Genomic DNA, 22,831 nt, shown 5'->3' on the forward strand with positions numbered 1-22,831 from the left:
GCACTTAGTGCTCAATGTCATAAACTAGAATGAAGGCTGAAGTGGCCTCTGATGGTCTCTGTAACTCAGCTCGGTAAAATAATTGTTTGTATCCCCTGTGCTAGCACAGTGTCCCATGATCTCTCTTCATAAAATATTCTCTTCTGTACCTCAGAGACTTTAGTGGATATGGGCTTATGTATTCCCGAGATGCCCTCAAGACATCTTTCCTATTGTGTTTATGCAAAGTACTTAGTGTTCCCTTAAAGGATGCAGTCTTATATGAAGTCCTATGTCCCCCTTTTATTTGAATTGTCATCTCATGCTTCAGATTTGGAATTTTTTCTAATATTATTTCATTGAAAAGTGTGTCCCTTTTGTTTGTATTTCAGAGCCTTCATCTATCTCAATGATTCTTAAATTTGGCTTCCTACTGTTAGCCCACATTTCTTGAGTATTCTGTTCTTGCTCTTTTAATACCTTTTCTTTATGATCAACTTTATTGTCAAGATTATATATTTTGAGGGCTAAAAAAATCTATCATTAAAGTTGTTTAATCTATTGATTATGTTTCCCATTGAATTTTTTATTTTTTATTTGAGTCTTTCATTACCAGGATTTCTGTCTGGTTATTTTTCAGAATCTCTGTCTCCTTATTGAAGCAATCTTTCAGTCCCTGTGTTTCCTCTCTAATTTTACTCCTTTGTCTTCTTTTATCTCATAGAACCTTTTAACTATAAACTTTCTAAATTCTTTCTTTCACATTACCCCCAATGTGGTGTTGATGGAGTCAGTTGTTGAAGCATTATGGGGTATTTGATATGGTTTGTTCCCTTGATTTTTTATATTTTTTGTATGTATACACAACTATTGGGCGAGTTCTTACTTCCTCTTTTAAACAAGGGACTACTTTTTGAGCTTATTTCTCCTAAAAGCCTTGGTTTGGGTGAATATCCAGATATTTATATTTTAAGTCAATGTGTGACCTCTGCCTGATCCAAATATCAGCACAGCTTTAAGAGAGATTCCATTAAACCATATTTATTATAATCATTTTAGAGCCAAACCATGTAATATTCAACCTTATAAAAAGTAAAAATCTTGCTAATAATGTTCTCCAGGGTTTTCAAATCCAGTTATAAAGTTCTGGAATAGGTTAAAAATTAGTTATTAGATTTAGTGAAATTACTGTAAACTTGAATGAGGGATACAAGCGGGGGGGAGGTTAAAAAAGATTGGACAAATGAAAGAGAGAGAGAGAGAGGGAGAGAGAGAGAGAGAGAGAGAGAGAGAGAGAGAGAGAGAGAGAGAAGAAAGATGTAAAAGAAAGAATAATTCACACAAAGGTAGAAAGGAGAAATGGATGGATGGTGGGTATTTGAGGTAGCAGTAGATACTACAAAAGAATGAATTGAGGGGAACAAGTAATTAAGAGGAATATGGGGAGCAAATGAAAACTATAGCTAAGAAAACCAAGATAGGAAATATTGATTCCAATTTTTTAAGTTATTAAATTAAATATATTTAAATAGGCTGAAGGTACAATGTTGGCTACTAGGGTAACAACTATCATTCAAGTTAAAGAGTTATTTATGTGATCAAAGTTGGCACTAAAGCTATTTACAATAAACCATGTGAAGGTGAAGAAAATTATGTTTGAATCTTGATTGGGATTTCTTTGGGGTTTGAACATTTAGCAGATGTCCATCATTCTTTGGCTGTAGATACCTCCAAAGTTGAAGGGGGACAGGAGCCAATTTCCTAGTTGCTCTGAATTTTTCAGCAGCCAGTTTGGTTTTTCAGTTCAAGGGCTTATAGCCAACTCCTGGGAAGGTGCAATGTTTTTTTGCTTAATTAATTTTTATTGTGTGATGTTCAGGATGCAGGCTCTGGAGTGTCCCTGTGATTGCTGTGGATCACTGTGTACATGCTCCCCTCTACAGCATCCTTTCCGTATTGGTGAAAACCTGGTGGCTGTCTGTGAGCACAAGAACCCTGGTTTTGGGTTTTCCATAGGTGCTCTGTGGTGGGGAAGTGTTTCCCTGGCTGACACCACTCTTTGGGGACTATAGTGAAGGGACTCTGGAGACTCACCTAGGTTCTAGTTTTCACTGCCCCAGGTTGTGAATGACAGGCATTGATTCCCTCTGTTGACTATTTCTGATTCAAGGTCCCACCAGTATCCAAACTATGCCCTTTCTCCCAACAGTTGTGATCACACGTGAGGCTGAGTGGCAGTTAAGTTTACAGCAGCAACTTTCTGTTGCCTAGGTTCTGTTAACTTTTCTACCTTAACTGATATCCTTCTGGCTATGTTTGCTAGTACCTTCTGCTTAAGTTTCCTGGGGTATTCAGGGAACTCATCTTAGCAGCCTTTTGTCTGAAAACTTGCCACCATCTGGGAACCAGATCATTTTGTCTCTGGATATTCAGGAAGCTTCCCTCAATTATAGCCCTGAAATCCCTGGGACATTCCTTCGGCCTCCCATGGTACCTAAACACAATGTCAGTGGTCAGACTGGCACATTCCTGATGAGTCCATTTTCTTCTGCTTGTGACAAAAGCTTGCATCATTGCTGTTTCTATTTAAATTGAGTAGATGCCTCACAGAGATTTCCGACTTTGCCTGCGTCCTGGAAGCTTGAGTTGGGCTAGGTCCTCACAACCCCCTTCCCCTTCTTTATGGAGGGGAAAGGGGCTTCAGAGATTCTTGGCTAGTAGTGGTCCCTCTGGTAAGTCCTTTTTGGCCAGATTCTTAAGAGGCCCCAGTGCAGGGTATGTCTCTCTAATTTAATGTGAATCTGTCTGGGCATGAGAAGATGACATGGTGATTTAAGTTAGTAACTGGTAGGCTGAGAGCTCCACAAGATGACTGTAGCCCACTGACTCAGGTTCCTATTCACAATTTGGTTTTAAGATGTTTGCTCTGTTTTAAGAACCCTGTTCTTCCTGTCACACTTTAAGTTTTGTCTGCCTTTCCAAATGTTTCTAAGTGGTCGAGCTTAAAAGTTTCTTCGCTGCCTGTTTCTCTCTCTGATGCCTCCCTCTTCTCCTACCCTGGTTCATTTTCTGGGTTGGGGAACTCTGCACTTATTTTCTATGCTGGTAGCCTATCTTCAAGTCTCTCCAGGTCTCTGACTTTGTAAAATTGAGTCTTTATAGCATTTATTTTGTCACCCACCTTTCAATTCTGCTTTTTCTTTTATGTCTCCTTTCTGTGTTGTGAGGAAATTGGGACTTACTGCCTAGCTTCCTTCAGTCATCTTCTGAATCATTACTAAAATTTCTTTTTAATGACAGTGCTGCTCCTTTCACCAATACATTCTTTAATAGTATACTATACAGACAATCTTTTGTACTTTCTTGTGGTACAAATCTAGGGTTGGTCAGAAATAATTTAATAAGATAATCTACTCCACATTTCTATAAACCTAAATTGTTTCCTTTTTATAGCAAGAGACTTCTAATTTCTATTTATTTTGTGTCTTTGAAATTCAGGTTTCAATTAATCAATGAAATATGCAATTGGTATGACTTTTAATAATGCAGGCTAGAACAATACAGTAAAAACCTCTAAAAGTTTTAATTTTACTGATAATTATCACCTAGTCATTCAATGTAAAACCCAATTCAAGGATATAATATGTTGGAGACATTATTGGGTAAAGAAACTACATATATAATAGTTTATAGAAAGAGGTTTAAATCTATACTCTGCAATTCTTTAAAACAATCTATTATTAAATGAGGGTGAAAACAAACAAATAATATTGTTTTAGTTCAATTCAAATTTTTGGTATGTCTACCGGCAGCTATGCAGTGTATAACTAGAATATACTTAAACTTTGCAAATTAGTATTTTTTTTTAATTATATGGTAGTAAAACTTTCCTGTTTAAATAATGTATGTGTTTTTATTGTTAGTTATAAGTAGTGGCTTAAGTGATTCTGAAACTCTATTCAAAAACAGATATACTGAAATAGTGCAGATATGCCAGCAATTGAAGCATTACTTTTTAACTTGAATTACTGCACACAAAACAGTTCTATGTTGACAGGTAACTATTATTTATGAGAAGATGATATATTACTTTAAGTTCTCCTGACAGTCTTTATGTGTATTTCTTTTACCCAAGATAGTTGCAATTTAATAGTGCATTAAAAGACCATGTGCTATGCCATTTGTCATATGCTATATTTATATAATCTCTGCTATTTCCTGCTTAGGTTCTAATTAATCTAGCAAACACTTCATTACATTTTTAAAATCCTGACTCTATTTTAAGGTCAATTATTAAAGTTCCACAGCATTACTGATACATTAACTACACATGTATATTTTTATCAATATCTAAAAAAATACACAGGACATTGGGGAAACTATGGTACTACTTCAGCCATGTTTAATTATGGCTTTTTGTCATAAGGTTGGCTTCGCCTCAAACTAGCATAGTATTATATTTAATATATATATATATATATTAAATATTAATAGAAAAATACTGATTTGTTGTGTTTAAATAAAGGCAACCATGTAGAGAAAGGAACACATATAAGTTTTTCCTTCATCACAATGATCCACAGATCATGCTGACACCAGTTTCTCATTGAAAAATGTGTTCCCTCCAAGTGTCAGGACATCTTCCTAACCTTTTTGTCCCTTTCTGACATTTTAAAAATAAACTCTGTCTATGAGTTTTCTTGGTGAAAAAATATCAGGTAAAAAAATACACCTGGAATATTCCTAAGCATAAAACCAGGAATATTGAATTTCATTTGCCCTAATATGTTATCTCAAAATTTCACAGAGAAAACACAACTTTAAAAATGAACTGAGAAATAAATAAAATCGGTGATATGGCATAATGAACTATTCTAACCTTTTATTTAGGAATTATCTGGGTCTCAATTTAAGAAAAAGTGATGCTCATGAGGTAATGGAGATGAAGTCCAGAAATCTAAATTTTCAATACCTTAGGATGAATAGGTTCCTTGAATACATGATGAAAAAGTTATATCCTGTTGTGCTAATTGTTTTTTTTTCCTTTTAGGTATTCATTGTAACAAATGATTGAAAATACCCTTTATTTTTATGTTTTTAAGACATACCTGATATTGGCTTAAGAATAACATTTTAGATACTATTTTGCTGCTTTTGGTTAGTTTTCTTAATATTATTAGGAAGAAAATTAGTACTTACTTTTCCTTCAGAACAAGTAGCTATTTTAAAACAATAGACCAAGAATAGATCATTTATCTGTTCCATATGCACAAATGACACTTTGGAAAGTACACAGATGTACAGGAATAAATAGGGTTGAAAGAAAGCCACAGAATAGTCAAAAGCTGAGTGATTGAATATGTGGTTTTTGACAATAAGAGTCTGAGAAATATGTTGTCATTTGGATAATAATTGGTTTCCTATGCATTAAGGACTAAAACCTGAAATGTCAGCAGCTCATGAATTACCATCTAGTGGTGTCCTGTGATGGGTTTTCTTATTAGACTTCAATTTTGAGCCATAATAGAATTTTATAAAAGCACTTCTACTTGTATTTAATTTAGACTTTCAATAAGGGCTGTATTTCAGGCAGAAAAGAATGTTTCTAAATGCAATATTTTAAGATCATATTAGTCTTACTTGAGACAAAGCTCTTTGCTTTTACAACTATATATGGTAGAGGAAAATATAAAGCTTGTCATTCTCAGCAAAGCAAAACTGAGACAAATAAAACTGGCTATGTCTTGCTATAAAGTCAATTTTACTTGGTATTTTGGGGTCTTTGTAATCTTCATGATTAGTACACACAACAACTATTTAATATATGCTCATTTTGTGACCAGGAATCATATAAAGTACTGATGCAACAACAGTATTCAAGTCCTTCACCCATCAATGCCTTTAAAAAAGTAAATCTGAGAGTCACTTTTAATGGGAATAATTCAATAATAACAGAATTGTTTCAGTTGAATCAGAGGTTAAAAAGATGAATTATAGAGACTTCTTATATTTATATATTAAAAATGAGAATAAATTCTTATTTTAAGTACTATACAGTTAAATTTGCATAGATTCCATGTTTGCCACATGAGACTTAACATTAAATAAAAATAATAAATTAAGAACATAAATAAACATGTCAATGAAATATTTTACATTGAGCTGAGAAAAAAAATGAGGCCAAGATCACATATAAAAGCTGATTTAAAAAAGGATTCATTGAGTTCAAAATAAAACATTAGATTTATAGTAGCAGCAATAATTAAATAATGAAAATATATCTTATTGCTTATCTATTATGCAAGGATCATGAAAAAATATCATCTCAAATATCACTTAAAGAAAGAGGTGAGAATGAAATAAAAATCCAGGAGAAAAGTGTATATCATAAGCAATCAACATAAATTGAGATGTGAAAATAATTGATCAAACTAAGTAAATATATAAAAATGATCATGAGAATAAGACAGGATAATTAATATCTTAATACTTGTTACTTTTTAATAAAATAGCCTGATGTTTTTCTTTTCATGTCAAGCAGTTAAGAGTAGCTTTTAATTCACTGGGAATGTGAAGAATAAAATTTAATTTTAAGTACAATTTTTAAATAATATAAAATGAACTCTGAGAATGCAGTTATCAAATAGGAAAGAGAGAACTTGTAGTAACAATTCTAGAGATGGGTTAGTGACTTGTCTGTGGTAATTAAAACTTGACAAACTCCTCCACTAGAATCTAGTCACTATTATAGAAAGGTTCTGAGTTTGTAGTAGTTGAAAGTTAAAGAAAAAAAAAAAGTATCATCATTAAAGATTTGAAGAATTGGAAGACAGCCAATTATTTGGGCAAGAACAGCAGAAGAAGCTGGTTCAAGTTGCTGGGTAACTGGGGTGGTTACAAAGAAAGGACTACCCCATGGTGAGAACTTTTTCTTGTGGCCTGAGTTTCATTTTCTAAGAAAGTTGTGGGTTACATAGAATGCAGAAAACTACAAGGAGTGAGTGAAGTTGGTATAACAGGATGATAAGAATGAACCAGAAGAAGCAAAGCATACATCTAAAACCACTAAAGACAAGACTGAAAACTTTTTTTTCAAAATGTTAGCTTCTTTGGGCCGAGAGCAGGGTGGCACAGTCTTCCCTCACCCAACCTCGAGCCTGAGGTGAGGACCGTGGCCCTACTGCCTGTGGCTAGGTGCCCCAGACCAGATAGGCCCCACAGCTGGTAGCGCCTCTCCAAGGCCCACCAGCTCACTCGCACCAAACCTGAGTTCTCCACTGGAGCCGGGCTTTGCTGGCTGTGCCCCAGCTTAGCGTGGGGAGGGGCCTGTGCCCTTCAGGCTCCCTTGCCCCCCAGCACCGCAGCAGGTACCCTGAGCGGCCAAGAGGACGAGTGTAGGCTCCATAATAAACTAGCAAACTAGTTGTTGGGAGAAAGGGAAATAAAAAAAAAAAATTAGCTTCTTGAGTGTTTAAGAGTAGATATCTATTTATTAGACTACATAAATGGTTAAGGACTGATATTCACATACATGAAGCATGAAGGAAAGAAAATATTGAAGGTGACATTGCCCCTGGAGACAGAATTAAAAGCTCACTTTAAAAAAGAAAGTAATTGTGAGACTGGGGATCCAGAGAAGGAAGTGTAGCAGATAAAATTCTGATGCTACCAATGGTGGTTTAGAATGTGGCACTGGGCAACTGTAGACTGTGACCAGAGGAAACCTGTTTTGTGGATGGAACACAGGGACCCGATGATGAAGAATCCTTGCCTTAGTATTTAGCATTCTAATGATTCATGAAACACTAAAAAGTTAATTAGAACCCTCACAAGATAATAAAAAACTGTACAACATGTCCATTATGCCAGAGGATTTTTTTAAAAATGTCTCTGATATAGAAAACAGACATTTGCGCATTAAAATATACCCAACATCACATTTCTCTTATTTTTTATTCATTTTATAATTTCTTATCTGTCACATTGACATGAAATAGAAATATGAAATAATGTCATTTTAGTTAGACCGTTTACACTCAAAATGCTGATGTGAAATTTGACTGACTGATATGAAATTTCTCCAATGAATTTTATATTTCCTCTCAGTGACAACTATTCTTTCAGAGTTTCAATATGTTTTCTGACACTAAATTCTGGAAATTCTTTCCCAATGAGTTAAAAACAAAAAAAAAATGGCCTAACTGGAAAATTACTGTGGTATTAAATATAGTTTTCTAGCTTTTGAAATTGAAAGTATTACATTTAACCCTTTACTAGTATTTGTATTAATGTTCTTTTGATATAAACCTTATTTTTATCAAGTGAAAAATATTGCTATAATTTTGATTATGTATTTATTAATAATTCAATTTCATATCTAGTTTTATGATTACATTTTAGACCATTCACTTTGGGCCAGAAAATATTTATTTGACCAATTCTGAAATAAGTTTCCATCCAATGGTGATGAATTTCATGAACTTACTTTCTGAGGGAAAGTCTAAAATTTCATTTTATATTTTGTATTATTTCTCCTTTATCAATTAATCCTTTCTTGACTACAACTGCTGACTATTAAAGATTAGAAAATTCAATGGAAGAAGAATAAACCTAAATTAACCTTTTCTTTATTATTGATTTTAGAATTAAAAATACATTGAAATTTAGTTATTCCATTACTTGTAAAGAATAAAACAGTGGGTTTGTTTTACTTACTTTCCAGTTGAAAAGTAACTAAAACTTATTCCCCACTACTTGTCAGATATTGTATTTCACTGCTAACTACATGTTAAAAAAAAATGTGTAGCCGTATAGACACTGACATGTGAATTCTGAACTCACTATTATGGAGGATACTGGAAAGTGTTATGGACAGCAGCATTAGAAGATTGAAATGTCTGTGAGGTGCAATGTCAGTGAAACCAATATTAAGAAAGATATACCACTTGCCAGAATCCCCAAATCATATTGCTTGGTGAAAAGTCATATAATAAATGCATTCTGTGGATTTTCAAAAATATTTTAGGAAAAACATTGTAGATAAGACAGAAAGTCCTACTTGTCAAACACATGAAAGCTAGAGGCAAGAATATTGGAAGATTTATATGAACAAATATTATCCTCTGTTTTTGTCATTACTCATTGTTACAACTGGGAGCTATTACTAATAGATGTGATTGCTAGCAGTTTACACTAAGTTTTGTAGAGTGAAGGTCTGTAATCAGGCTTTGTATTTTCATTTCAGTGACCTATAATTTAGGGTTTTCTAAAAATATAGATGTATGATAGTTGTCCTGGTTTCCTTTACCTTTTTGCCATTCACTAATCAATGCTACCACCATCTGCAATAATAATCAACCCCCACAAATTACATTTTCATGACAAAAGTCATTTTTCACTCTATCAGTTACAGATTTATCAGTTTGTGAACCTAGTTAATATAAAAGTATGCCTTTCTATTCACTTTAGGATAAAATTAAAAATCCTTAGCAAAGTTCACCACTTAAGAAGTATTATTTGCCTGCTACTAGCAATGATTGGAAACATGGTAAGTTTATTAAGAAATTTGCTATGTTGTTTTCTTTAAAAATTGTAAGCAAATGTAAATAATTCAGATTCCGTATTAAACCCTCTTGATGGCATCTTACCCCCATGGTCTGTCTCTAGCTCTGTTCTACCAACATAACCTCTTGTCTTCCATTCTCAAGGTCATTGTATGTTCTAAGACCATTTACAAGAAAATCTGCCTTTAGCTTCACAGAACTCAAGATAGTTTTTTGTGACACTGTTCCTTAGTAACTAAGCACAGGAGGTCCAAATCCATTGTGGTAAGGCACACACCCTCTTTGACATTGATGAGGACCCCATAGCCAGCACCTTCTCTGGTGCCTTCCTTTCCCATAGAAGCCCTTCACACTCAGAAAAAGAGTTTGGAGGACCTAACTACTCTATCTTCCTCAGGGAGAGAGTCAAATGAGCCTAATTCCTTCTACCAATAGTGTGGTAACAAAGTCACTTTTAAAAAGGTCTAATTGGTCCTCTACTCTGGTTTTGTTTTAAATAAATTGAAGCTGTGTAATCGAAAATATTCATTTAAATTCCATAAGTTTTTAAATCTTATTCAATGAAAATTAAAAATCGTTATTCTCAAAGATAAGAGGTATTTTTATTGGGATATTTTACAAAAACAAATTTTTAGTATTTAGTTAACCATGATTAATTTTTAAGAAACTAAAAACTATTTGAAGGTAGAGCACTGTGGGAGCTGAATAATATCCTATAGAAGACAACTCCCCATAGAGATACAAATTTGAATCACTTCATGTACCAAACCACCTTTACAAATTTGAAGGAAGCAAGTAAAAGAACCATAGTGCCAGTTTTAATATAATAATAAGAAAGACACATTGAAGAAGGCAGAAGTTTACTCTAACTGCAAAGAGTCTGAAGAGTGATTCCTTCTACTTTGAAATTTTTTGTTGTTGTTTTTGATTTTTATTGGTTGGTTGGTTTTGGGAATATTAAGGATCAAACCCAGGACCTCCCACATGTGGGACAAAAACTGTCAGCTGCTGAGCTGCAACCCCAACCAGGTACCTCAAACTTGAGGAAGGGAGAATAAATTAATTTCAGGTCTTAGACTTAAAAACCAGGGCTACCACGGTGAAACCCAGAGGTAGAAAGAGTGTTGCAACCCATGTCCCCAGACCAGTTCTGTTAGGACTACTTTAGCCTGCTGGCTAAGTGAATACTCTACCCCTACTCACCCAAACAAAAGTGACAGAGGGAGGACCTTACAAAAACTAGCCCAGGACTTCATGTTGGAGCTCAACATCAGGGTCAGTAAATTGATACCCAACATGAGGCAGAGAGCAAAGTCTATACTCAAAACAGAGTTCAGAAATGGAAACTCCAGATCTACCCAAGCATGAGAAAGAAAATTATTTCTAGTGAGTTGTGCTTGAGTTTTGGCTCACATCATTGCCAGCCTTGTGTGGGATTGGATCATATTCCCCTTCCCAAGACTATATAGGTGCTATAACTATGAGACTAAGGCATTATACTCTTAGCATCACCTGGCAGCCCATGAATGCACTGTTTTCACCGCTTGTCCTCTAACCTGGTGCAGGTAGCTATCCCAAAGCCAGTTCTTACAGATGAAGCCTCTAGATTAGCCCAGGTACCAAGTACAAATGTGAGCCCTGAGATAGACATACGTTTCAACCTCTATTGCCTCCAATTGTGGCATTTGCCTGGGTGTACCCCAGAAACTGAGTAGGTGTTTGTGGCTTTGAAGCAGTGGTAACCCAGGTTAGCATCAGCCTTGGTAATTAAGATACTGCCTTCAACAGCTCTATGTCCTAACCTTGGATAGCATAACATTTGGCAAGTCTGTTTGCTTCGGGTAGGACACAGCATAAACATAAGACTTACATGGAACAAAGTGCCAAGTAGTGAAACCTAACATGTGACAGATCCTAACGATTTCCATTCTTGCACTAATGCCAAGAATGAAACCCAGGTCTGAAACATTTCTGGGGCCAGGGAGATACACAGTAGAGACACATGGCTGTAGTCTATTCTATTCCAGCAAGCACTATTTGTACTGGATGCAGTGAACTTGAGCCATGAGTTCTCTTCAGCAGGAGGCAGACCATAGAAGTATAGGACTTTGTCTCACACAAGATATTGATCTTGGCAAACTGTGGGTTCAGAGTGTGACTCAGCATTGCAATAAATTGTGATACTATTTGTGGTCATAGGTGCAATATGGGAACTGGGGACTTCTTTCTCCATGATGATTCTGCAAAATCCAAGAAGGATCTCTCAGTACATTGACCACATGTGCTAGACAAGTATATGGGTGTACACTGGGCCCAAGTAGAGGAATGTTGGGGGTGGGCTACTCTGAAGTTATTTCTTAGTTTATGCTGAATAACACATCAACTGTGGATTTGGGACAAATTGAACATGAATCAGCTTTTAATGCTCAGAGAAAATGCAACAGAGGACTCACAGTAAACATGCATTTTGGTCATCGTGTAGTGCTGAAAGAGTAGAAGTTACTATGGTCTCAGAGAAAGCCCATATAGGATCAGGGAAGCCTTTTGAGAATTTTATAGACAGTTGCAAACAAAGCCAGATTATGAACACTAGTCTAAAAACTCCAAAGCATGATGTTATCCCATCCCAATATGTAGCAAAACCTTTTGAGGATCCATGATTTCACCTAACAGTCACAACAAAGTGCCAGAAACCAACCATTGGGTAATCAATATGGATAAACTGTGAGAGAATTCAAAATAGATGTTTTCAGGAAACTCAAGATGCTTCAACAGAATGTGGATAAAAAATTTAGAACTCTAACGGGGAAAGAACAAAGATGGAAGCAATTGAAAAAAAATCAAGCAGAAATGCTGAAGAACACACTAAGTGAAATTTTAAATATGAGAGAAAAAAAATCAATAACCAAAAAACATCCAACAGAAGAATGCATTATAACCTCAAAAACCAGATTTTTGAAGAGACACAGAAAAGATAAAAGTGAACAAAAATGAAATAGAATGAAGAAAGCTTACAGGAACTTCAAAACAGCATTCAAAGACCAAACATTTGGGTTATAGAGTTAAGGAATTTGAGAATGTAAAAGATGTAGGAAAAGAAAAAAACAAGGAGAAAATAAGAAACAATTTTCTAATTTTCTAACCCTAGAGAAGTTTGTGAATAGTCAAGTATCAAAAGTCAAAGGCCACCTGTCAATTTATTTCAATGTATCTTTCCAAGATATGTATGATCAAAGACACAAAAGTGAAAGAAAATGAAAAAATTCCCCAGGCACCAAGAAGAAATAAGCAAATACTTATTAAGATTGTTTCAGTTTACTTGTAGCAGACTTTGCAACAGAAACCTTATAGGTCATGAGAGAGTAGTTTGATATTTTCATAGTACTGCAGACGAAAATAACATAGAATAAAAACCAATAGGGACAAGGGCTGTGACTCAGTGGTAGAGTTTGTGCCTAACACATGCAAGGCCCTGGGTTACATCCTCAGCACCACATAAAGTAAATAAAAGTATTGTGTCCAACTACAACTAAAAAATAAAAATTAAAAAGAATAAAAACCAATAACACTGTACCCAGCAAATGTCATTTAGAAATAAAGAAAAAAATATTCCTAGATAAACAAGAGCTGAGAGAATGTATATCCAGTAAACTTATCCTATAAGAATGCTAATGAAAGTTCTTCAAACTCAAAGAAGACATTTATGAATAATAAAAAAATCATAAGGTATAAAATTAATTGGTAATAATAACTTCAGAGAAAAATTCAGAATACTCCAATATTAGAAATATTTTATGTAATGTTTGACCCAAGTATCTCTCTCCTTGGTCTATACCCGAAAGACTTAAAAACAGCATACTACAGTAACACAGCCACTTCAATGTTTATATCAGCACAATTCACAATAGCTAAATTGTGGAGCCAACCTAGATGCCCTTCAGTGGATTAATGAATGGATAAATAAAAAGTGGCATATATACACAATGGAATATTACTCAGCAATAAAAGAGAATAAAATCATGGTATTTGCAGGTAAATGGATGGAGTTGGAGAAGATAATGCTAATGAAGTTAGCTAATCCCCCCCAAGAAAAAACAAAAAACAAATGCCGAATGTTTTCTCTGAAATAAGGAGGCTGATTTATGGTGGGGTAGGGAGGGGAAGCATGGGAGGAATACTTGAATTCTAGATAGGGCAGAGGGGTGGTTGGGAAAGGGAGGGTGGAATATGATAGACATCATTATCCAAAGTACATATATGAAGACACAAACTGGTGTCAACATACTTTATATACAACCAGAGATATGAAAATTTGTGCTGTATATTTGTAATAAGAATTGTAATGCATTCCACTGTCATTTATTTTTTAAAAAAATCAATACAAAAATAAAATAAAATTTTTAAAAATGAAAAATAATAAACTAAATATGTTAAGAGATAGGCAATATGTAAAAATGCAAAAATGAGACATCAGAAAATAAAATATGGGGAGGAATGGAGTACAAGTGTAGTTTTTTTTTTTTCAAAAACATATTTTCCCTCTCTTTATGGTATCTTTTTTGTCCTTATAGAAAGTTACATTACTGTCATTTCAAAACAGCTTGTTATAATCAAAAGATGTTTTTTGTAAACCTTGGGTTAACCGCAAAGCTTGAATATATAATAGACAAGCAAAAATAATGAGGATGAAATCACAATACACTACTTGAGTAAATAATTTAATTACTAAGGAAGAGCACAAAAGTAGAAGCAGTTTAGAAAATGACTATAATAAAACCTATTACCAATTGATAATTACATTAAAAGTGATGAATTAAACTAACCATTAAAAATGTACAGTGACTGAATATATTTTTTAAAAGACCCAAATATATGTTGCTTACTAAAATTTATTTCACCTCTAAGGATACCCATAAACTAAAAATGAAAGTGAAATAAAATAGTTTAGTGGATGGAATTCATAAGAAAGCAGGAATAGCCATATTTATATTAGTTAAGATAAAATTTAAATCAAAAGTAATAAAAAAGATAAATAACTCATTATACCTTATTACAGGGATCAATTCCCTAAGAGGAAATAACAATTCTAAAAATGTTATCCCAAATTAGAGCACCTAAATATGTAAAGCAAATATTAACAGACCTAAAGAGACAGAGGCTCCGACTCAATGATTTTTGAGGACTTTAAGAACCCCCATTTATCAATGTTCAGATCATCCAATCAGAAAACTACCAGCAGATGTAAATTTTAGCCTAGACCTTAAAGAACCTAGTAAAAATTGGTAGAATTATCCACACAACAACTACAGAATAGATAATCTTCTCAATAGCACATAGATCATTCTCCAGGGTAGATCATTGGGTAGTTTTATTTTGTTCCTTTATTTCTTTTGCAAAGGGTGGGTTGACCAGGAGTTGCAGCCATATGAGCTGCAACTGACAAGACTTTTCAAGGGATGAAGGCTTAGGCAACTAGGGGCAGGGCAACTAGGCGCTATTCCAAATAAAACCTGTGCCATTCTGTGTCTGACCCCCAAAGCCTCCTGTCCATTCCACAAAGCAAAATGCATTCCATTCATTTCCAATTGTCCCTGAAATCTTAACTGTTCTAGCACTGCTCAAAAATCCAAGTTCAACATCTCCTCAGAGATGAAAGGCAAATTGTGAACCCTTTTAAAAATAATAATTAGAAGTGGAATCCAGGTATAGCAGGTGATCTAGGAGCAATTGTCCCTAAACTGCATTGTCACCATGTCGCAGAACATGGGCATTAGCAAGAACTGGGAGCCGCCCTGGCCCTGGCTCAGAAATGAATTCAAGTATTTCTGAAAAATAACCACAAACTCTTCAGGAGAAGGTAAACACAATCTACATACCAAAAGACCTGGTTCTCTATTCCTGAGAAGAATCGACCTTTGAAGACAGAATTAATAAAGTTCTCAATAGAGAACCCCAAGAACTTACTCAGGAGCTCATTTTCTTGCCAAAAGTCTGAACAATGCCTTAAAACTTACTGAGGAGCCAGAATTAGCAAGTAAAATAGACATAGTTTGGATAGTAGGAGGCAGTACTGTTTATAAGGAAGCCATGATTCAACCAGGCCATATTAAACTGTTTGTGACAAGGATCAAGCAGGAATTTGAAAGTGACACTTTTTTTTCAGAAATTGATTTGGAGAAATATAAAATTCTTCCAGAATACCCAGGTGTTCTTTCTGAGGTACAGGAGGAGAAAGGCATTAAGTACAAATTTGAAGTTCATGAAAAGATTGATTAATGTGAAGATGTTTTCTGATTTATTTCAGGTTATCCCTCCCTCTAAAAAATTATATATTTTATATTAGAATAAAAATACTTAAAATAATAATATATATATACTATATACACTAATAATATTTGTACTAGAAAAATATTTTCACTATAAAGAAATGATTAATATTTAGCAGATAGATAGGTTTAACTGATTTAAACATTATATATATATATGTATATACGTATATATATAAACATCATATAATGCCCCATTAATATGCACAATGTTTTTATGTATCAGTTAAAGAATAAACTTAACTTATATTTTCAAAATATAATGTAGAAATATCAACTTTTAAAATGAAATGACAAGTAACAAATAAAAAATGTTTTGACTCTCAACATTTGCAAATGTTTCAAACAAATGCCAAAGTAAATTTATTAGAAAGACTGGAATATTTTACTTCTCATTCAGTAGTTCATTTTCTACATAATCTTGGAAAAGGAACTTAATTTCTCTTGTCAAATAAGTAATAACTTTCAATTAGTTGGAAGAAACAGAATTATTTGCTATGTGCCAGCATAAATAATTGCATAGATAGTTTTCCATTTGAATTAGATATGGTTTTCATTTAATAAAATTTATCCATTTTAGCCTCATAAACATAGTCAGTGACCTTATATGAAGGTATAGTACATTTCCAACACTGAAAAACTCCCTTCATGTTTGTTCATTGACAAGACCCTCTACAGTGTGTTATCATTAAAGTATTGGTTTTCCCTATGATCAAAATAAATTTAGTTATACAGTTTGAAGCCTTCTGATTCTGGCTTCTTTCAATTTTAATTCAAACATATTGGTTCACATTTCATCAATCAATTCCTTTGTATTCCTAGATTGTATTTCCTTATATTGATGCAATATATTTTATGTGTTTCACCATTCAAGTACAAATGAGCTGTTTTCCTTTTTTTGTTCATTGAAAACAAAGCTTCCATAAATATTTACATCTAGATCACTATATTATTTCAGTACATACATCAATATCCAGAAATGTCATCAACTGATCATGTGGCAACTTTATGCTTAAAGAAGGTGACAAAAATATTTTTCAAGTGACTGTGACATTTTGCATTCATACAAAACTTCTATGACTTTCCTTTACTTCATGTTTTGCAAGAGTGGTTAATTTTTTAAAAATTAATAAAATGTAACTATCTCATAGAAATTTAATTTTCTTTTTTCAAAGTCCATCAAAGTTAAATATCTCTTGAGATCCTCAACAAATTATCAGTGTTTTACAGAGTGCCTGTCCAAGTATTTTATTCATCAGTGGGAATATTCTTATTGATTTTAAGAGTACTTAATAATTTTGTATGCAGAATTAAGATGTTAATATATTTTCTCTCAATCTGAAACTTTCGCTCCCATTATTTCATTTTACCCAAACAGTACACAATCTTCATTATGATGAATCCAAATTATCATTGTTTAATTTTACATGTTGTACATTTTGTTTGCTTGTATGCAAGAAATATTTGCCTGATACAAAAAAATTCCTATAAAGGTTTTTTGTTTCTGATTTTTTAATTATAAATTCATTAAGTCTATGAAATATTTTGAGTTTTTTTGAAGATATGAATTCAGAATCATTTTTAGTATACCTATGTCAAATAGTTTCAACACTAAATGAAAAAGTACCCTTCTCCCAAATTGTTACCCTTCAAGCCTTTATTGAAGACTTACTGAGCTTCTACTTGAGTATCTTTTATTGGATACTGTATTTTATTTCATCATCTGTATATCTATATCTTCTCCAATTTCACACTACCTTGACTAGTGGAGCATTGTAATAGATGTAAAATGTAGGTAGTGTGAGTGGGTAGTGTTCTAAGTTTTTTCTATTTTGTTTTTTTTATATAAATTTTATGTCCTAAATTTACATAAATTTAAATTGATTAATTTCTGTTTTCTAACATTTTCTACATCTCCATGCCCTATTAGCCTCTGGTAACCATCATTCTACTCTGTACTTTAATTATGAGTTCAACATTTTTAGATGCTATATATAAGTGAGAACATGCAATATTTATCTTTCTATGATTGGCTTATTTCTACCTGTTATGTTGTACCTATTGACCAATCTCTCCTCCATCCTCCTTCCTGCCCCTTCTCCCCAGTTTGTGGTAATAGCTATTCTAAATTTTTATGAAATTACCTTTTCAGATTCCACATAGAAGTGAGATCGTGTAGTACCTGTTTTGGGGGACTTGGCTATTTCACTTAAATGCAATATCCTCTAGGGCTACACCTGTTATTGCAAACCATAGGATTTTTCTCATTTTGGGCTGAATAGTACTCCATTATGAATATATACCACATTTTAAAAATTGTGGCCATCAGTTGAACAAATGCTTGTGAAAATATAGAAAAAAAAGGATAATTCATACACTGTTGATGGGAATGTAGATCAGTATAACAATAAGGAAAACAGTATGGAGCTTCCTAAAAAAATAGTGCTATCCTATCATCTGATCCACAAGTACCACTATTGGATATATATTTATTCAAAGGAAATCTAATCCGATTATAGACACATCTTCAGTCTCTTTATTGCAGAAAATGGATTTTTAGATGTACACTAATGTAATCTGTGTCCAGTATTTCTTATTAATAAGGTAGATACAAATTTTTATCTTGTACTACTTTTTCTGTCTAAAATATGTTTAAAACTAGTTTTAATATATCCTATAATACATGCCTGCTGTCATTACACACAATACACACTCTTAGTTTTTTTCTGAAAGTTTTGTTAAATTCGACCTTGAAGGATTCTGTTTGGATAAACACACAATTATGATTGAACAGTTATTTAATTTTCAACATTTAAAAATGTCATTTCAATTTTTCCTAGTCTTTATAGAATCTAATGAGAAGTATAATATAAGTCACATATGTTTCCCTTTGTATAATACAACATCTTATTCTGCTTGCTTTCAATATTTTCTTGCTCTTCTGTGTTTCATCCGTGTATTATCTACATTGGAGTTTTTAATTGTTTTGATTTGGTCTAGTTTTTATACTGCTATATGTTTTATGAGCTTTTCAGATTTCAAGTTTAATGCAATAATTTTAGAGAAAAAAAACCTTTGGCCATTATTTTAAAATACATTCCTTTTAACCCATTCTTTCTCTTTATCTTCTGGGATTCCAATTAACATATGTTAATTCATTTGATGATATCCTGCAGCTCTATATGTTCTTTATTTTTTTCACCCTTATTAATAACTTTACATTTCCCTGTGGGTGATTTAACTTTTAGGTTTCTCTGATTCATTTCTTGGCTCTCTGAAGTCAATAAATGTGTCCTATTATGTATTTTATTAGCCACATTTTCACTTTATTCCTAGTAATTATATATACCTCTCGGATATAATTATTTATCTTGCATGTCATTCACCTTTCTTATTAGATACTTTACCACATTAATGAGATTACTTTAAATTGTCTCTTCTGGTGTTTTTAATACAACTGAGTTTCCTTCTACTTATTGTTTTGCTTATTGATAATAATTCTTAGGTTCTTTTGTCTGCCTCCTTATGATTGTTATTGAAAAATATTTATAGAAGATAAAACGTGTATAGGTATTTTTACATATATGAAAGTGAGCAAAAATTTCTTCTACTAGAATTTTAATGTAAATTATTAAAAAATAAAGCCAGAATTTGTTTGTTGGTTTGTTTGCTTGCTTGCTTGGCACCAAGGATTGAATCCAGAGATGTTTATCCACTGAACCACATCTCCAGACCTTTTTCTTTTCTTTTTTTTTTAACTTTTTTTTTTTTTTAATTTGAGACAGGGTCTTACTAAGTTGCCTAGGACTTCGATAAATTATAGAAGCTGGCTTTGAACTTGTGATTCTCCTGCCTCAGCGTCCTAAACCACTCTGTCCAGAATTTTTGATAAATTTTTGATTTGTAGTTGCTTCTATTACCCTTTGGAACTACATAATTTAATACTTTCTAGTTTTCTTTTTGTTTAGAATGAGAATGAGGTTGCTACAAATTTATTGCAATGATTCTCCACTTTTTGTTATTACTGGTGACCCTTTTAATTAATTGTTTTATTTAAAATTTTGCTGAAATCATGAAATTCATAGGGCAAAATAAAAGACCCAGAATAGCAAAAACAATGCTAAGCAGGAAGTGTGAATCAGGCGGTGTAGCGATACCAGACTTCAAACTATACTACAGAGCAATAGTAACAAAAACAGCATGGTACTGGTACCAAAACAGGCGGGTGGACCAATGGTACAGAATAGAGGACACAGTAACCAATCCACAAAACTACAACTATCTTATATTTGATAAAGGGGCTAAAAGCATGCAATGGAGGAAGGATAGCATCTTCAACAAATGGTGCTGGGAAAACTGGAAATCCATTTGCATCAAAATGAATCTGAATCCTTATCTCTCGCCATGCACAAAAGTTAACTCAAAATGGATCAAGGAGCTTGATATAAAATCAGAGACTCTGTCCCTGATAGAAGAAAAAGTTGGCTCTGACCTACATATTGTGGGGTCAGGCTCCAAATTCCTTAATAGGACACCCATAGCACAAGAGTTAATAACAAGAATCAACAAATGGGACTTACTTAAACTAAAAAGTTTTTTCTCAGCAAGAGAAACAATAAGAGAGGTAAATAGGGAGCCTACATCATGGGAACAAATTTTTACTCCTCACACTTCAGATAGAGCCCTAATATCCAGAGTATACAAAGAACTCAAAAAATTAGACAATAAGTTAACAAATAACCCAATCAACAAATGGGCCAAGGACCTGAACTGACACTTCTCAGAGGAGGACATACAATCAATCAACAAGTACATGAAAAAATGCTCACCATCTCCAGCAGTCAGAGAAATGCAAATCAAAACCACCCTAAGATACCATCTCACTCCAGTAAGATTGGCAGCCATTATGAAGTCAAACAACAACAAGTGCTGGAGAGGATGTGGGGAAAAGGGTACGCTGGTTCATTGTTGGTGGGACTGCAAAATGGTGCAGCCAATTTGGAAAGCAGTATGGAGATTCCTGGGAAAGCTTGGAATGGAACCATCATTTGACCCAGCTATTGCCCTTCTCGGACTATTCCCTTAGGACCTTAAAAGAGCACACTATAGGGATACGGCCACATCAATGATTATAGTGGCACAATTCACAATAGCTAGACTGTGGAACCAACCCAGATGCCCTTCAATATATGAATGGATAAAAAAAAAAATGTGGCATTTATACTCCATGGAGTATTACGCAGCACTAAAAAATGACAAAATCATGGAATTTGCAGGGAAATGGATGGCACTAGAGCAGATTATGCTAAGTGAAGCTAGCCAATCCCTAAAAAACAAATGCCAAATATCTTCTTTGATATAATGAGAGCAACTAAGAACAGAGCAGGGAGGAAGAGCAGGAGGAAAAGATTAACATTAAACAGAGGCATGAGGTGGGAGGGAAAGGGAGAAAAAAGGGAAATTGCATGGAAATGGAAGGAGACCCTCATTGTTATACAAAATTACATATAAGAGGTTGTGAGGGGAATGGGAAAATAAACAAGGAGAGAAATGAATTACAGTAGATGGGGTAGAGAGAGAAGTTGGGAGGGGAGGGGAGGGGGGAGATTTGAGCATAGGAAAGGTAGCAGAATACAACAGTCACTAATATGGCATTATGTAAAAATGTGGATGTGTAACCGATGTGATTCTGCAATCTGTATTTGGGGTAAAAATGGGAGTTCATAACCCACTTGAATCTAATGTATGAAATATGTCAAGAGCTTTGTAATGTTTTGAACAACCAATAAAAAAAATCTCAAAAAACATTTTGCTGAATTTTTTGTAATATTGCCTGACATTATTAAACCCAGGAAGGGAAGTTCTTGTCTTTTATTAACCTTATTTGAGGATCTCTGACTTTCTTATTTTTTTTTCAGGTTAGTTTGCTTCTCTGTCATCTTATTTCTCTGATGAATAAAAGAGAACTTTGCAGAACATCCAGACTTTACTTTTGTTGTGAGGATAAAAGTGATGTTTGATCTAGAGTCTCTATCCTAAGTGTACACCAGAAATCAATCCATATTATTTTAATAGGACTTAATTAACTGCTTTCCAATAGGAAATTTGTGAAAAGTATTACCTTTTTCTTTAGGAGCACAAGTTAAATAGAAAAAAAATAGAAAGTTTCTATTATTTTTTTACATCATCAGTTCACACTAGAGAAATGGAACAGTTTGTTATCCTCTTTTGTGTAATAATATTCCCTTCTAGGTTGCTTTCCGTTGTAAATTACTTGGAACTTTCAGTAATTTTAAAAACTACAAAGTAATGCTATTTATTACATAAAGGGTATTTTTCCTAATCTTTCTTTTATTAATAATCAAAACTTAAATATTTGGTACAATACTAAGGTTTAAGACATGAAATGTTTATATTTTCTTCAGAAAAAATTAAACATAAAAATTGTATAATGAAATAATAACTCACATAATGAAGATTTTTTAAAAATTATCATCAGATACATGAATTTTTCACTAATCTTTGTGGATATTTTAAAATTGGAAAATATAATCTATCATATATCTATATAATTTGAGAAATATATGTTTGCCAAGCATAGGGAATTTGATATATTTAATTTTTCACCTAAATTTTCCCTGACTATATGCTGTTTTGTTAGAGTAATTGTTAGCAGACTATATTTCCTAATGTTCCTTTCCTAGAGCTGGGGAGAAAAAAAATGTTACAATTTATTGTTAATATAATATCTTTAAAAACATGTGTACTTTTTCTGAACCTCGTTATAGTATTGTTTGTTCAACCTAAATACAGAATGATTTTTATTCTTTTAAGGACTGTGCTGACTTCTACTGAAACTACATTCTGTATGATTTACAGTAAGTATCATTAGTCCACAACATTATAAGCATAGGGATACAGTGTCTTGTATTGAATTATTTAATACACTATATTCATATAAGC

The 22,831-nt window shown here is 33.4% G+C and overlaps 1 pseudogene; it reads left to right on the top strand.

Moving 5' to 3' along the window:
* Positions 1 to 29: 29 nt before the first annotated feature.
* Positions 30 to 15,818, top strand: LOC113190758 (dihydrofolate reductase-like; annotated as a pseudogene).
* Positions 15,819 to 22,831: the final 7,013 nt, after the last annotated feature.

Source organism: Urocitellus parryii, chromosome 2, assembly GCF_045843805.1.
Source record: "Urocitellus parryii isolate mUroPar1 chromosome 2, mUroPar1.hap1, whole genome shotgun sequence".
Taxonomy (NCBI): domain Eukaryota; kingdom Metazoa; phylum Chordata; class Mammalia; order Rodentia; family Sciuridae; genus Urocitellus; species Urocitellus parryii.